Source organism: Ovis aries, chromosome 19, assembly GCF_016772045.2.
Source record: "Ovis aries strain OAR_USU_Benz2616 breed Rambouillet chromosome 19, ARS-UI_Ramb_v3.0, whole genome shotgun sequence".
Taxonomy (NCBI): Eukaryota; Metazoa; Chordata; class Mammalia; order Artiodactyla; family Bovidae; genus Ovis; species Ovis aries.
In genome coordinates, this window is record NC_056072.1 from 8,108,533 (window position 1) to 8,124,202 (window position 15,670).

Below are 15,670 nucleotides of genomic sequence, written 5' to 3' on the forward strand. Positions count from 1 at the left end.
CCTGACGAGTCCACTGCATGCTGTGGGGAGACCTGGGACATTAAACAGGTTTTCAGCCATAGACAGAACTTGCAGTTGGTGAGATGGCCGAGGAGGGCTTGGAATGATCAAGAAGCCAGAAGGAGCCTGCAGGGCAGAGGCAATGGGACACCACTGCTGGTTCTTCCACTGCGTTCACCCGAGATCTCGGCTCGGATCTTTACGGTCATTGCTCTTAGCTCTCTGTCAGGTAGACTGCCTGTCTCCACCTCAGTTCTTCTTCTGGGGTTTTATCCCGTGCCTTTGTCAGGAACTGCGGTGTTTTGCTTCACTTCCTGTGCTTGTGGTCTCGGTTCTGCAGGACTCGGGACGGTAGCTCCTCTGGCTCTGCTGACTCCCCGGGGTGGATGGGCGTGGTCCGGGGCTCCTGCAGACTTCCGGGTGGGCGGGGCTGGCTCCATCCCTCTGGCGGGCCGGGACGTCAGACGTGTTTGTTGAGAGGGCTGCGGGGTCAGGACTTGAGGCAGGCTGTCTGCTGATGGATGGAGCTGCGTTCCCGTCCTGTTGGTTGTTGGTCCTGAAGGGTCCCGCACCGGAGCCTAAGTAAGGGCTGGGGGCGCCCGCCAGGTCGCAGCGCCCAAACGGCGGCCTGCGGAGAGCTCACGCTGAGGAGCCTTCCCCGTGGCTCGACCACCAGTGTCTGCTCGCGCCTTCCCAGGACACCCTCCAAGACCCGAGGTAGGCGCGGCCCAGGAGCCACTGCTTTTGCCCTGAGTCCCAGCGCACAACACGCCTCGTGTGCCCTCCAAGCGTGGAGTCTCTGGCCACTTGCCTGGCCGTCCAGTGATGAGGGCTTCTTGCTCCCACTGTAGGGGTTGCGGGTTCAATCCCTTGGTTGCCCTGGTCGTCGGGGAGCTAAAATCTCGCAAGCCAGGCAGTGTGGCAAAAAACAAACAAAAAACCTCCATAAAAAGCAAAACCAAAAAACCCCACAGGAAAACCAGTGAAGTCTCTTAACACGCTTCCCCTAGCCCTGTGTGGCACTCAAGCCGCACCGGCCTTCCAAGTCAGATGCTCTCGGGGTTCCTCCTCCCGATGCCAGACCCCCCGGTCCCTGGAGTGTGACATGGGGCTCAGAACTCTTACTCCTGTGGGAGAACCTCAGCGACAGAATTCTTTTCCAGTTTGCAGGTCACCCATCCAGTGGGTGTGGGATTTGATTGTATTGGGAAAGCACCCCTTCTACTGTCTCATTGTGGCTTTGCATTTGGAGATAGGGATCTTTTTTGGTAGGTTCCAGTCCTTTTTTGTCTGTGGTTGTTCTGCAGTTAGTTGTCACTTGGGGGTTTTCCTGGCAGCAGATGAGCTCAAGTCTTGCCACCAGCCATTTTATCTCCTCCACCCCTTCCCGCTGTGTCTAGATGGCCAAGGGAGACCCCTCCTCACCTGTGTGTGTGTGTGTGTGTGTGTGTGTGTGTGTGTGTGTGTGTGTGTAGCAGGGAGGCAGTGGCAGGGCCGGTTGGGCAGTGAAGTGTTTATTTATTCATTTTTTGGTGGCATGCAGGATCTTAGTTCTCTCACTGGGGATCAAACCCATGACCTGTGCAATGAAAGCCCGGATTCTTTTTTTTTTAGATGTTCTTTATTTCCTTCTGAATTATGTTATTCCTCACAATTCTTTTGTTTTCTTTTCTTTTTGACTTTGGCTGCGCTGAGTCTTCGTTGCTGCACTCAGGCTTTCTCTAGCTGCAGCGAGAGGGCACGGCTGTTGTGTTGTGCAGGCTTCTCCCTGTGGCGGCTTCTCTTGTTGCATAGCGCTGGCTCTAGGCGCTCCGGATCACCAGGTGTGGCCTGCAGACTCTAGAGCAGGGGCTCAGCAGTTGTTGCTCACGGAAAGCCCGGATTCTTAACCGCTAGGCCACCAGAGAAGTCCCAGCAGTGAACTGTTTAGATGAAGGCCACATGTGGGGGGCCCTGGGGTGTGAAAGGGTGGCAGCGAGAGAGCCCCGCTGGCAACAGAAGTCCCAAGAGGGTTTGGGTAGGAGAGGGGCAGCCACGTGAGGTTTGGGGAGCCCAGCAGGGAGAAGGGATGCATCTGGACGTGCTGTGGAACTGCTTGGTAGATGAGAGCCTTGTGGCAAGTGGGTCGGACACTCTGGACTAGGGGTCCTTTGTTGTCATGTTCTTGGGTCATTCTCCACGATTAGAAGGTAGTCCTTGGCTAACCCCTGGGTCCTGCTCACAGCTGCCCTTCCCAGAGGACAGGCTTCCCCTTCAACTTTTCATTCCAAGTTGGGGTCCTTGGCTAACCCCTGGGTTCATTCACCGGGGTCTCCCGGGGTCAGGGGCCTTCTCACAGTTGATTTCATCCTGAAAGTCCCCAATTTTCAAACCACCGGCAGCACTGAGCGGAGGTTGAAGACTGGTTGGTAGAAGCAGCCTGACCTGGGCTGGGTCCTGTGTGATTCTGGGCGGGCCCCTGGGCTGTAAGCCTCTGCCTCCCTGATGGCAGGAAAGGAGCAGCGTCCCCAACACCTGCTCGGGTAGGTGCTGCTGGCTGTTGTAATGGTTTCGAACACAAACTCTCCATCACTTGGGGAGAATTTGGTGAAAGTGTTGGCACTTCTGTGGCTTCAGGCTTATTTCTGTTTGGCCGCAGTTTACATCCATTTCTGGCATGTTTAGCCAGGATGCAACAGGAAGCTGGTGTCCTGCTTTTCAGAGTAGTGTTGTTTCACTGGCCATTTCATCCAGATTCCTCAGTTCTCACACCCTGGAGCTAACACAAGCATTTCCCCCTGAAACACTACAAAACTGGTAAACTCCATGCCTCCTGAGGGTAAACCACTCCATGAGTAAATTAAGGTGGATAAACTACTTGGGTCCCATAACCCCAAAGGGTCCTCCAGGGGATGGAATTCAGGAAGTAGAATCCTCTACTAGAATGAGAAAAATTGGAGCTTTGTATTTACTAAGCTCTCACTGAAATATGGCTTCCCAGGTGACTCTATAGTAAGGAACCCACCTGCTCATGCAGGAGATGCAAGAGATGGGGTTCGATCCCAGGGTCGACAAGATCCCCTGGAGAAGGGAATGGCGACCCACTCCAGCGTTCTTGCTTGGAGAATCCTGTGATCAGTGGAGCCTGGCGGCTACAGTCCGTAAGATAGCAAAGAGTTGGACACGCCCGAGCGACTGAGCATGCACACAATTGAAATACAGAATTTCCTCCAATTATAAATGACAACAAAAGGTCAAATCCTGACCGGTGTGTTACTGGTACCTGTGATATATCTCTTCTCGAAATCCTAGGTATTTGTATATTGTATTACAGTTGCCACTGATTTTTCAAAATGTCATTTATACTCATCACTACTTTGCATTTATGATAAATAGACCTGCCATGAGGTCTTGTTATTTACTGTCAAAAAAGCACATATAATATTAGTATAGACCCCACTTGTTTATAATAATTGGAAAATAAATCTAAATAGAATTGGTTCCCTTTGTAACTCTATATATTTTGCTTTATGAATTTAGGAAGAGGGTCCATAGGCTTTGCTTGACTGCCCATTTGGTTCACAGCAGCACGAGAAAATGTATTAACCTCTAGATACTGGAAAGCTTTCTGGGTAAGAGCGGCAATTTCCACTGAGACCACAGGAGGGAACTATTTCCCAACTAATGCTTTAAAAGCTCACAGCAGGGATTTTTCTTATTCCTGTTTTAACTCTTGTTCCAAAATTGGTTCCAGTTTTTTTCGTTACTGTTAACAATGTAATTGAGGCCCCGTGATGAGGCGCTAAAGCTGATATCCCGCCATGAGCTGAGGCACCTAGGTGTTGTGAGTCTAGGAAGATGTGATAAGGAAAACCGAGTCTCCTACAGATGAGAACTTGTTTAATGCCCACAGCTCGTTTGCTGTCTCTCCCTATTCCCAACCCTGCAAACAAAACAAAACAAAACACACAACCAAATTTACGAAGCAGAGAGTATACTTGTCTTGCTGTTCTGGTAGGAACAGACCCTCCATTAGGACAGAAACAAAGCTGAAGGGTTTTCATTAAGTCGGCGGCTGTCAGAAGTGGCTGCACTTGTCTGTGTGGAGGGGAGGGCAGAGGCGGGAGATGGAGTAGGAGGGAGGTACTTTATTATTTATTTCTTTTAAACTTTTTTGTTTTATATTAGAGTATAGCTGATTAACAATGTTGTGATAGCTTCAGTTGCACAGCAGAGCAACTCAGCCACACATAAACGTGTATCCATTTTCCTCCAGACTCTGGGAGGGTCTTTATACAACCGGAACTTTATAGGCACAGAGAGACTATGATTCTAAAACAAATCCCAGGACCCAGCCAGGCCTGCAACTTGGTGACATGGTGGTTACCCCAGGGCTGATTTTAATGGGAACAATCTTACACTATGTCCTTTGACCACACACGTCAGCACATAGGTCACTGGATGTATTTAAGGGCTCAGAATGAAGGTCTGAGACTGTCTCACTGTAAAGGGCAGCAGCCACTTTTACAAATGAGCCTGGGTCAGAGGAACAGCTATGCGAACCCTCACTTGCCCCCACATAGAAGCAGGGTGGGACTGGAGGAAAATGATGTTGTGGGTGGGGTCCCTACCGCAGAGGCTGGCTCTGGGCTCCAGCCACCTGCCACAGTGACTTTAAAATTAACGTGATTGCTCACTCTCTCTCCCTGCTCTTCTGACCTTTAAGGATTGTTGGCTGTTATTACATTTTTAAATTATAAAATATTGCTGTCTGTGCTAAATCGCTTCAGTCGTGTCCAACTCCTTGCAACCCCACATGGACGGTAGCCCACCAGGCTGCTCTGTCCATGGACTTTTCCAGGCAAGAATACTGGAATGGGTGGCCTTTCCCTTCTCCAGGGGATCTTCCCAACCCAAGGATCGAACCCAGGTCTCCCACATTGCAGGCAGATTCTTTACTGTCTAAGCCACCAGGGAAGCCCTATAAAATATTAGCTTTATTTAATATCACAATATTGAATAATCTCTAGGAATATGGGTACTCCATCCCTTTTGGTTCAGTATCAGCATGATTTAAAAAAAATGCTTTTTGGAGGATAGTTGATTTACAATGTCGTGTTAGTTTCAGCTGTACAGTAAGTGGATTAGTTATGCGTATTCACATAACCACTCTTAAGATTCTTTTTCCATAAATGTCATTACAGAGTATTAAGTGGAATGCTATACAGTAGGTCCTTATTAGTTACCTATTTTATTTATGGCAGTGGGTATATGTCAGTCCCAATCTCTCAATTTATCCCTCACCCTCGTTTCCTCCCTGGTAACCGTAAGACTGTTTTCTACACCTGTAACTGTTTCTGTTTCATAAATAAGTTCATTTGTACCATTTTTTGGGTTCTGCATATGTGATACTATATGATATTTGGCTTTCTCTGACTTCACTCAGTGTGACGATCTCTAGATTCATCCATGTCATTGCAAATGGCATTGTTGCTATTTTTTTGTATCTGAGAAATATTCTGTTGTCTATACATACCACACCTTCTTTATCCTTTCCTCTGTCTATGGACATTTAGGTTGCTTCCATGTCCTGGTTCTTGTAAGTAATGCTGCAGTGAACACTGGGATGCATGTGTCGCTGGGTATCAGTTCAATTCAGTCGCTCAGTCGTGTCCGACTCTTTGCAACCCCATGAATTGCAGCATGCCAGGCCTCCCTGTCCATCACCAACTCCCGGAGTCCACCCAAATCCATGTCCGTTGAGTTGGTGATGCCATCCAACCATCTCATCCTCTATCACCCCCTTCTCCTCCCGCCCTCAGTTTTTCCCAACATTAGGGTTTTTTCCAATGAGTCAGCTCTTCGCATCAGGTGGCCAAAGTATTGGAGTTTCAGCTTCAACATCAGTTGTTCCAATGAACCCCCATGACTGATCTCCTTTAGGATGGACTGGTTGGATCTCCTTGCAGTCCAAGGGACTCTCAAGAGTCTTCTCCAACACCACAGTTCAAAAGCATCAATTCTTTGGTGCTCAGCTTTCTTTATAGTCCAACTCTCACATCCATACATGACCACTGGAAAAACCATGCCTTGACTAGATGGACCTTTGTTGACAAAGTAATGTCTCTGCTTTTGAATATGCTGTCTAGGTTGGTCATAACTTTCCTTCCAAGGAATAAGCGTCTTTTAATTTCATGGCTGCAGTCACCATCTGCAGTGATTTTGGGGCCCAGAAAAATAAAGTCAACCACTGTTTCCACTGTTTCTCCATCTATTTGCCATGAAGTGATGGGACTGGATGCTATGATCTTAGTTTTCTGAATGCTGAACTTTAAGCCAACTTTTTCACTCTCCTCTTTCACTTTCATCAAGAGGCATTTTAGTTCCTTTTCACTTTCTGCCATAAGGGTAGTGTCATCTGCATATCTGAGGTTATTGATATTTCTCCCAGCAATCTTGATTCCAGCTTGTGCTTCATCTAGTCCAGCATTTCTCATGATGTACTCTGCATAGAAGTTAAATAAACAGGGTGACAATATACACCCTTGACATACTCCTTTTCCTATTTGGAACCAGTCTGTTGTTCCATGTCCTGGATACATTTGGCTGTTATTTTGATTCCGAGCACTGCTGTTTCTTTCAGTCATTGCTTCCTTCAGGCGTGCATGGGTGTCTTCATCTACCATAGCTGACCTTTCAGGCTCCATCCTTGATGCTGAAGCCACAGCAGAGACCCAAGGGCTGTGGCTTCTAGTTTCGTACAGAACTCTGCACATGGGTCCAGGTGACCACTCTGAACATGGTTCTTTCAGATGTATTATCACATGCCAGTCAGACAGGTTGTAGATTTGCTCCAAGCCTCAGTTTCCTCTTGTATAAAATGAGAAAGATATTATACCTACCTCAGGAGATTCTTGTGAGAATGAAGAAAACCAAGGGTGTACATGGCTAGCACCATGCCTGGCTGTTATCACTGAGGACCATAGCTTGGTCCTCGAGCGTGTGGTGTACTTGAGATAAGCAAATGGCCCAGAGTATGAGTGGCTGCAGCTTCAGCTGGGCTTTCTGGCCCGGGTACCCCTGTAACCCGGGAACTTAACCAGTGCCCTTCACTAACGTGCCCTGTATTTATTTTGAGGGATAACAGTGTGACACGGTGGTCACGGGCTCTCGGTGGGTCTGACACTTACTCGCTGTAGGACTTGAAGCAAATCACTTGGCCTCTGTGATTCAGCTCCCCCAGATGGAAAATAGGTCCAGTAACACTTCCTGCATGAAGTGATGATGAGCTGACACATGAAAAGCTCTTAGAATGGTCTCTGGTACGCAGCGAGTACTCAGAATTATGAGCTATTATAATTATTACCGTTATTGTTCTAGGCGACTTGCTAAATGTTCTCTGATAACAAATATAGAGGTTTGCGTGGATCTACTGGACGGTCTAGACCAGTGGTCAGCTCCGTGGACCCTGTCTCCCCGCAGGTTGACCTGAGAACTGCCACCCCCTCTCATCTTCCCCTGTCCTTGGGAGGTGCCTTCCACCCACAGCCCCTTAGGGGAGCCAGTTTCAAGGACACAGCCTTGAGAGAGTAAGGTATTGGGGTCATCTGGACGGTGTATGTTAAGGCCTCTGTTTAAACTTGGAAGCTTCTGGCAGGTGGGCAGGGAGATGCCCTCGACTGCGGTGCCCCAGACCAGCCTCATGTGTAGGTTCCCTGGCTTGTCACGCCTGCCTCCTCCCCACCTGGAGTGGCTGCCTCTTTCCTTGGTCTTTCTCTGCCCTCTGAGTATAAGGTTAGTTTTTGAAACAGGGAGACAGGCCTGGGACCCTTTGCTGCAGTGCTTGTGCCTGGCTGGGCTTCCCAGGTGGCGCCAGTGGTAATGGATCTGCCTACAAGTGCAGGAGACACGGGTTTGGTCCCTGGATCAGAAAGATCACCTCGAGGAGGAAGTGGCAGCTCGTTGCAGTATTCTTGCCCAGGACAGCCCATGGACAGAGCAGCCTGGAGGGCTACAGTGAATGGGGTTGGAAATGGTCGGGCCCCGCTGAGCGCACATGCACATTTGTGCCTGGCCACGCCTCTCCCCCAGCATCGAAATACAGAGAAGCTGTGGGGCTAAAAGCAACTGTGTTGCACATGCAGTGAGGGCAAATTCTGGACAAAAGATACAGAGAGACTGAAAAACCCAACCGCCACTTTTGAAGAGCCTGGAGCAAAAGCAGGTACTGTGCACGCCCCCTGCACACACCACCTAGACGGTGGGCAAACCATCTAAGCACCCCTCTGGTCTGACCCCTGGACACACCCCTACCCTCATGCCATGTAAGGAATGAGCTCGCCTCCCCCTGCCACTCCGCCGCTCCACCAAGGGACTGAGAGAGCAAGGGACTGCTGTTCTTGCCCCACCGCTTCTGCAGCAGGGGTCCCAGTAGAACCTCGTCTGAATTTCTTGTCTGGCCTCCGATCAATTTCTGTTGATTGAGGAAGGCCAGGAACCCTGGTTGGTAACACTAGCACGTGCTCGTGGGGGTGGGAGGGTGATGGTGGTCCAGTGGGTGGTGATGGGTATGAGTTGAGTGATGGAGGTCTAGGCAGGGAATGGTGATGAGTAGCTGGTGATGATGGTGGGGTGATGGGTTGGCAGCGATGGTGCTCAGGCTCCAGGAGAGCTGCGTGGTGGGGTGGGAGGGCTGACCCTTCCCTCTGACTCCCTGGAGGCCCTCCACGCTGTGAGAGAAAACAGGACCAAGTTCAGGAACCAGGTGTGTCCCCGATTCCAGTGCAGGTCAGGTGCAGAGAAACACACGACACGGGGCAGTTTCCCGGCAGGAGCCCAGGTGTTCCCCCCGCCACCATTGGTCCTGGCTGGGCTGGCATTCTGAGCAGCAAGGCGAGTTGTGGTGTGAGGGCTAAGACTTGTTTCACTCACTTTTGGACATGCCTACACTATATTTGACAGTCTCACCTCATATTCAGTTTTTTTTTCCTCTGAGAAATCACAGGGACTTTAAAGATATTGTATGAATGTTTCTTATAACATCCCTTTGATGTTAAGGTCAGGTAAGAGAACCCTAACTTTCCAGGTGACAAAATTGAGGTGATTCTGCAGGTCACATGTTTCTTAAATTATTGAGGGTTTACAACCCTTCCTGTGGCTGCAGAATTAATTTTTGTTGGAAAAAAAAAGAGAAAGGGGCCATTTTGTTCTATTTCAACCTCCCCTCAACTATGGCAAAAGAGACGACAAGAAAAAGTCTCCTCTCTTCCAGAGACTCCTGCTGGGCCCCTTCTCTCCTGTGTGTCTGTGACCCTGTTTCCTTTCTGATGAGAGCGAGGTACTGGGCTGTGGGGTCTGATACTATACGAGGGAGTGGGGAAATGGGAGCAGAGAAGACATTTTTTTTTTTTAAATTTTATTGAGGTGTAGTTGATATACAAGGTTGTGTTAATTTCAGGCATCCAGCAAGGTGATTCAGTTATAGGTGTATAGTCATATTCTTTTTCATACTCATTTCCATTGTAGGTTATTATGGGATCTTGAATAGAGTTCTCTGTGCTATACAGTAGGTCTTTGTTGATTATCTATTTATATATATATTAGTGTGTATCTGTTAATCCTAACCTCCTAATTTATCTCTTCCCTACTCCCTTTCACCCTTGGTAACCACAGTCCATTCTCTATGTCTGTGAATCTCTTTCTGTTTTGTATATAAGCTCATTTGTATCACCCTTTTAAGATCCCACATATATGCGGTATCATATGATATTTGTCTCTGTGTCTGACTTAAGCTTTCATTTTGAATTTTGGTGAGTGAGTGTTGTTTGTACTACCCTTGTCATATAGGGAACCATTTCAGAGAGGGGAAAAAAAAACGCACCTAAGCTGTCTTTGAAAAAAAAATTTGCTCCACATTCCATAAGGCTGAGCAAAATCACATTTTCCTTGTGAAAGCAGTCGCAGTTTCACTGCGACTTCCATGACTTGGAAGATAGACTGTGGCTGCCTTTCCTGGCGGTGTCCTGTCGAGCCAGGCCCAGGAGACGTGAAGCTGGCCTGCACGTACGTGTGTTTAAACTGGAAAAGAAATAGAAAGGGGCGCTTTAGCAAATGCTGCGCTCCACAAGCCTGCTTCGTGGGACTGCTACTGGCGCATGTTAAACCTCAACCCTAGGCTGCCAGCAGCCCCTCTGACGCCTCTTTGCAGTCACTTTATGGATGTGATTTAATCCTCAGGACTCTTCCTTTCTTTCCTCTGCTGAAGGAGCTCGGTACTCTCAACTCATTAACTTGTGCTCCTATTATTTGCCTGCCGTTGCAGTCCTCTTCTTGCAATAACGCAGCATCTCGCTGTCAGGGGAGGTTGCAGTCACAGAGGTGGCCTCGACGGGCCATCGGCAGTGATGGCAAGGTTGCAAATTTAAGAAGAGCGCACACGGCAAAAATGAGAAGCAGCAGGGCAAGTGCTGATGAAGGCTTTCTGATATTCCCGTCCTGTGGTTCCACGTGATGTGTGCGCTGGGAAGGGGGAAGAGTTAGGAACATTTTGGTGCTTAGGGTTGAGATTCTTAGAGGCCTAGCCATGCTGCTTTGTGATGTGGGGTCTTTTAAAAGAATCGGTTCAGTTCAGTCGCTCAGTCGTGTCTGACTCTTTGCAACCCCATGAATCGCCGCACGCCAGGCCTCCCTGTCCATCACCATCTCCCGGAGTTCACTCAGATTCATGTTCATCGAGTCCGTGATGCCATCCAGCCATCTCATCCTTGGTCGTCCCCTTCTTCTCCTGCCCTCAATCCCTCCCAGCATCAGAGTCTTTTCCAATGAGTCAACTCTTCGCATTCATTAAAAAAATTTTTTTGGCCATGTGTGGCACTTGTAGGGTGTTGCTTCCCCAACCAGGAATTGAACCCGGGTCGCTGCATTGAAAGTGCCAAGTCCTAACCACTGGGCTGCCAGGGAACTCCCAGTGGTGGTTGGTCTTGGGGCATTTGTTCCAAAGACACCCAAGGGACCTGTTCAGTGCAGAGGAAGACGTGGACCCCATCACGAGGGAATGAGCAGGCCCTTTGGGAGAGAGGTAGCAAGACGGTGGAACCAAGGAGAAATGTTCCAGATAGTAGATGTCAGTGGGAGGGGAGATTAGCTCTGCTGGACTGGATCAGATCGAAGAGGAAGAGATTGTCACCAACCACTTGCCAAGGGCCCCAGGAACGCACGTGGAGTTGGACTTGGGTTCGTAAGCTGCTGCGTGAAGAGAGAACACATGCCCCAGGGAGCTATGCAATGCTGGGTGAGAATGGCTCCGAGGGGCTTCACGGTGGCTTTGGGCTTGTGTTTGGCGATTTGAGTACAAGGAAGTGAGGTCTATTCTGGGATAGTGTTGTTAGAAAGGGGCAGTTTGATGACTGGGCGTCTTAATACCTTTCGTCTAGGAGACGGGAGGAATGGAGTGGGGAGTAGAGACGTTCTTGAAAAAGAAGCCATGGCAGCTCTCTTCAGCCCCAGGAGGGGAGATGTGGTCCTTTTCCTGGTTGCACAGTGTCTCTGTTCCTCCCTCTATTCAGGTATGATATCCGCGTGGTATCATTGTCAGAGTTCTCAACTGGTGTTGATATTCTATGAAATTGTTTATCGGGGGGACATCACGACCTAGCTGGTAGCAGCTGGGACAGTGACTAGCTGAAAGCTCCCACGGCTTCTTTCATTTTTCTTAAAATACTTGATCTGGGCCCTGAAGGATGGGTAGGAGTTTTCCAGGTCAAAAAGGGAAGCCATCTCCTACAGGGAGAGGGTGGGACTGGATGAGAGAGAGGGAGTGTGGAGTATCACAAGAGGCTGAGGACTCTGTGGGTGGCTTGGGAACCAGACAGGAGCATGTATGTGGGAAACAGGGGAAGAAAGGCCCTGAGTCTAAGCTGGCCAGGTGGGAAGGGCTTTGGGGAAGCTGCGGAGCTCCAGCTACAGAGCTCAGCTGTAGCCCAGCTACAGAGCTCTGACATCTCTTTAGGCCATCTTCATCAGAGTGCTCAGGTCAGAGTGGCTGGTGGACAGGTGTTCATGACTTAGGATGACCTTCATTCTTTCTGCACATGGTTCTTGCCTTCACACCCTGTACAGCCATCAAAGCCCAAAAGTAATGCTACCCAAAGCAGGGATATCCTTCTAGGAGTCCAGGTATGCTCTCTTGCAGTAACCCTTGGGCTACTATAGGCACTGAGCTGGAAGGCTTCTCCCCGCACATTTGGTCTGCTCCCCTGCTTCCGCAAGGCGAGCCTGAAGCCACACAGGGCAGCATACTGGCTTGAGATTCCGTAGCGAATCGTGACAGGATGATTGACCTCACACCTCCTGCTGCCTTGCCTCTGCTCTTTCAGAATGTGCCTGAGTTGATGCTTATTCACCAGAGTAAATATTGGGGCTCCACCTGGCTGGGTCACTGCAGAGACACTCTTCCCCTGACTATACACAAAGATAAAATGCAGCAGCCAGAGGTATTGAGAGGAATTCCATTGTGACAGGACCCTGCTGGCGACTTTTCAGGGGCTGTGATTCCTAAGCTCTAATAACACTTCCAAAGCCGTTTTCTTCCCACATGATCTCTGTGCCAACACCTACCTGGCTCCCTTATCGCAGTCCAGGGCTGGGTCTTCTCCTGCTCCTTCCTGCCTCCCATCTACTTCTTTCTGAAATGGACTGGCCTGGCCTTTCTGTCCAAAGCCCCCGTCTCCTCCTCTTTCTCAGCGCCCGTCCCACCTTTCTATCAGCCATGATTGTGTCTGGTTACATGTTGCAGAAACCTCGCTACAGTGGCTAAAACAAGTACAAGGCTTCCTTTCCTCCCTCCAGAACAGTCTGTCGCAAGGTGCTCCGCAGCTGGGGCGGCAGCTCCTTCTGCTTCTCCGCTCTGCCACTGAGGCCGTGTAGGAGAAGGCAGTGGCACCCCACTCCAGTGCTCTCGCCTGGCAAATCCCACAGATGGAGGAGCCTGTAGGCTGCAGGCCATGCGGCTGCTGAGGGTTGGACACGACTTCACTTGCACTTTTCAGTTTCATGCATTGGGGAAGGAAATGGCAACCCACTCCAGTGTTCTTGCCTGGAGAATCCCAGGGGCAGGGAAGCCTGGTGGGCTGTCGTCTCTGGGGTCGCACAGAGTCGGACATGACTGAAGCGACTCAGCAGCAGCAGCAGCAGCAGCAGCAGCTTTCTTCATTCTCACAGATGGATGCTGCACCTTTAGGCATCATATTTGCATTCCAGGCCAGAAGAGGGGAAATGGTTGAAGGCAGAAGACATATGCCTGATTAATGATTTCTTTATTATTATTATTATCTTTATTGAAGTATAGTTGGTTACAGTGTTGTATTAGTTTCTGGTGTGCAGCAAAGTGATTCACACACACACACACACACACACACACACACATAGAGAGAGAGCTTCCCAGGTGGCTCAGTGGTAAAGAATCCGCCTGCCAACATAGGAGATGCAGGAGACCTGGGTTCGATCCCTGGGTTGGGAAGATGTCCTGGAGGAGGAAATGGCAACCCACTCCAATATTCTTGCCTGGAGAATCACATGGATGGAGGAGCCTGGGGGCTACCGTCCATAGGGTTGCAGAGTTGGATACAACTGAGCAACTAAACATGTTTATATATAAATATAAATACATAAACGTATAAGTATACACACACACACACACACACACACACACACACACACATACACATACTCTTCCACTATGGTTTATTACAGGCTATTGAGTTAAGTTTCTGTGCTATACAATAGAACCTTGTTGTCTATGTATTCCCTGGTGGCTCAGAGGTTAAAACCTCTGCCTGCAATGTGGGAGACCTGGGTTTGATCCCTGGGTGGGGAAGATCCCCTGGAGAAGGAAATGGCAACCCACTCCAGTATTCTTGCCTGGAGAATCCCATGGATGGAGGAGCCTGGTGGGCTACAGTCCACGGGGTCGCAAAGAGTCGGACATGACTTCACTTTCACTTTGTGGGAAAAGGCAATGGGAGCCCACTCCAGTACCCTTGCCTGGAAAATCCCATGGACAGAGGAGCCTGGTGGGCTGTAGTCCGTGGGGTCGCTGACTTGGACACGACTGAGCGACTTCACTTTCACGCATTGGAGAAGGAAATGGCAATCCACTCCAGTGTTCTTGCCTGGAGAATCCCAGGGATGGGGGAGCCTGGTGGGCTGCCGTCTCTGGGGTCTCACAGAATCAGACACGACTGAAACGAGTTAGCAGCAGCAGCAGCGGTAGCAGCAGTTTGTACCTACTAATTCCAAATTCCTCCTAATTTATTGGACAGCAACCTCCTTCCTTCTTTGGTAACCGTAAGTTTTTTTTCTACCTCAGTGAATCTGTTTCTGCTTTGTTCCTAGGTGGCGCTAGTGGTAAAGAACCCACTGCCAGCGCAGGAGACATAAGAGACGTGGGCTCGATCCCTGGGTTGGGAAGATCCCCCTGGAGGAGGACACAGCAACCCACTCCAGTATTCTTGCCTGGAGAATCCCATGGACAGAGGAGCCTGGTGGGCTACATAGTGTTGCAAAAAGTCAGACTCAGCTGTTGCAAAGAGTCCATAGTGTTGCAGAGAGTCCCAAAGTGTTGCAAAGAGTCCATAGTGTTGCAAAGAGTCAGACTCAACTGAAGTGACTTAGCCCACAGCATTGTATTTTAGATTCTACTTTGCCAACAGAGGTCCGACTAGTCAAGGCTATGGTTTTTCCTGTGGTCATATATGGATGTGAGAGTTGGATTGTGAAGAAGGCTGAGCACTGAAGAATTGATGCTTTTGAACTGTGGTGTTGGAGAAGACTCTTGAGAGACCCTTGGACTGCAAGGAGATCCAACCAGTCCATTCTAAAGGAGATCAGCCCTGGGTGTTCTTTTGGAAGGAATGATGCTAAAGCTGAAACTCTAGTACTTTGGCCACCTCATGTGAAGAGTTGACTCATTGGAAAAGATTCTGATGCTGGGAGGGATTGGGGGCAGGAGGAGAAGGGGATGACAGAGGATGAGATGGCTGGATGGCATCACCAACTTGATGATGTGAGGCTGAGTGAACTCCGGGAGTTGGTGATGGACAGGGAGGCCTGGCGTGCTGCGATTTACGGGGTCAGAAAGAGTCGGACACGACTGAGCAACTGAACTGAACTGAACTGATAAGTGTTATTATATGAAATTTGTCTTTCTCATCTGACTTCTTCACTCGGTATGATCATCTCTAGGTCCATCCATGTCGATGCAGATGGCATTATTTGGTTCTTCTTGATGGCTGAGTAATTTTCCATTGTATATATGTACCACATCTTCTTTATTTCTTAAAATAAAGCATATAGGAAGTCAAAGAATCATTGATCCACATTCTAAAATTCAAACTTTGTGCCCGCAAAGTTATTTGATGTCATTTTAATTCTTGTTTGTTCAATCAGGCTCCTGTGTGCTCAGCAAAAACAGTGTAGAGGAGGACTTTAAAATAGTGATGCAGCCCTTATCCTCAAAAAGCTGACTACAGTTACAAAGGCATGACACAGAACTTCACACAGAACTTCTGTATCTCTTTATATCAGGAAGACGATTACTTTCCCAGAAGCCCCTGCATTAGACTGCCACTTGCATCTCATTAGCCAGAAATGGTCACATGGCCATCACTAGCAGCAGGGGATCCTGGGGAACTAA

General features: G+C 49.1%; 1 long non-coding RNA gene across 1 annotated transcript; it reads left to right on the forward strand.

The window, feature by feature from the left end:
- Positions 1 to 438: 438 nt before the first annotated feature.
- LOC132658204 (uncharacterized) lies at positions 439 to 15,369 on the forward strand. The gene is made up of 2 exons (XR_009597494.1): positions 439 to 717; positions 14,371 to 15,369. It is a non-coding gene; the product is annotated as an uncharacterized LOC132658204 (long non-coding RNA).
- The last annotated feature ends 301 nt before the right edge of the window (positions 15,370 to 15,670 follow it).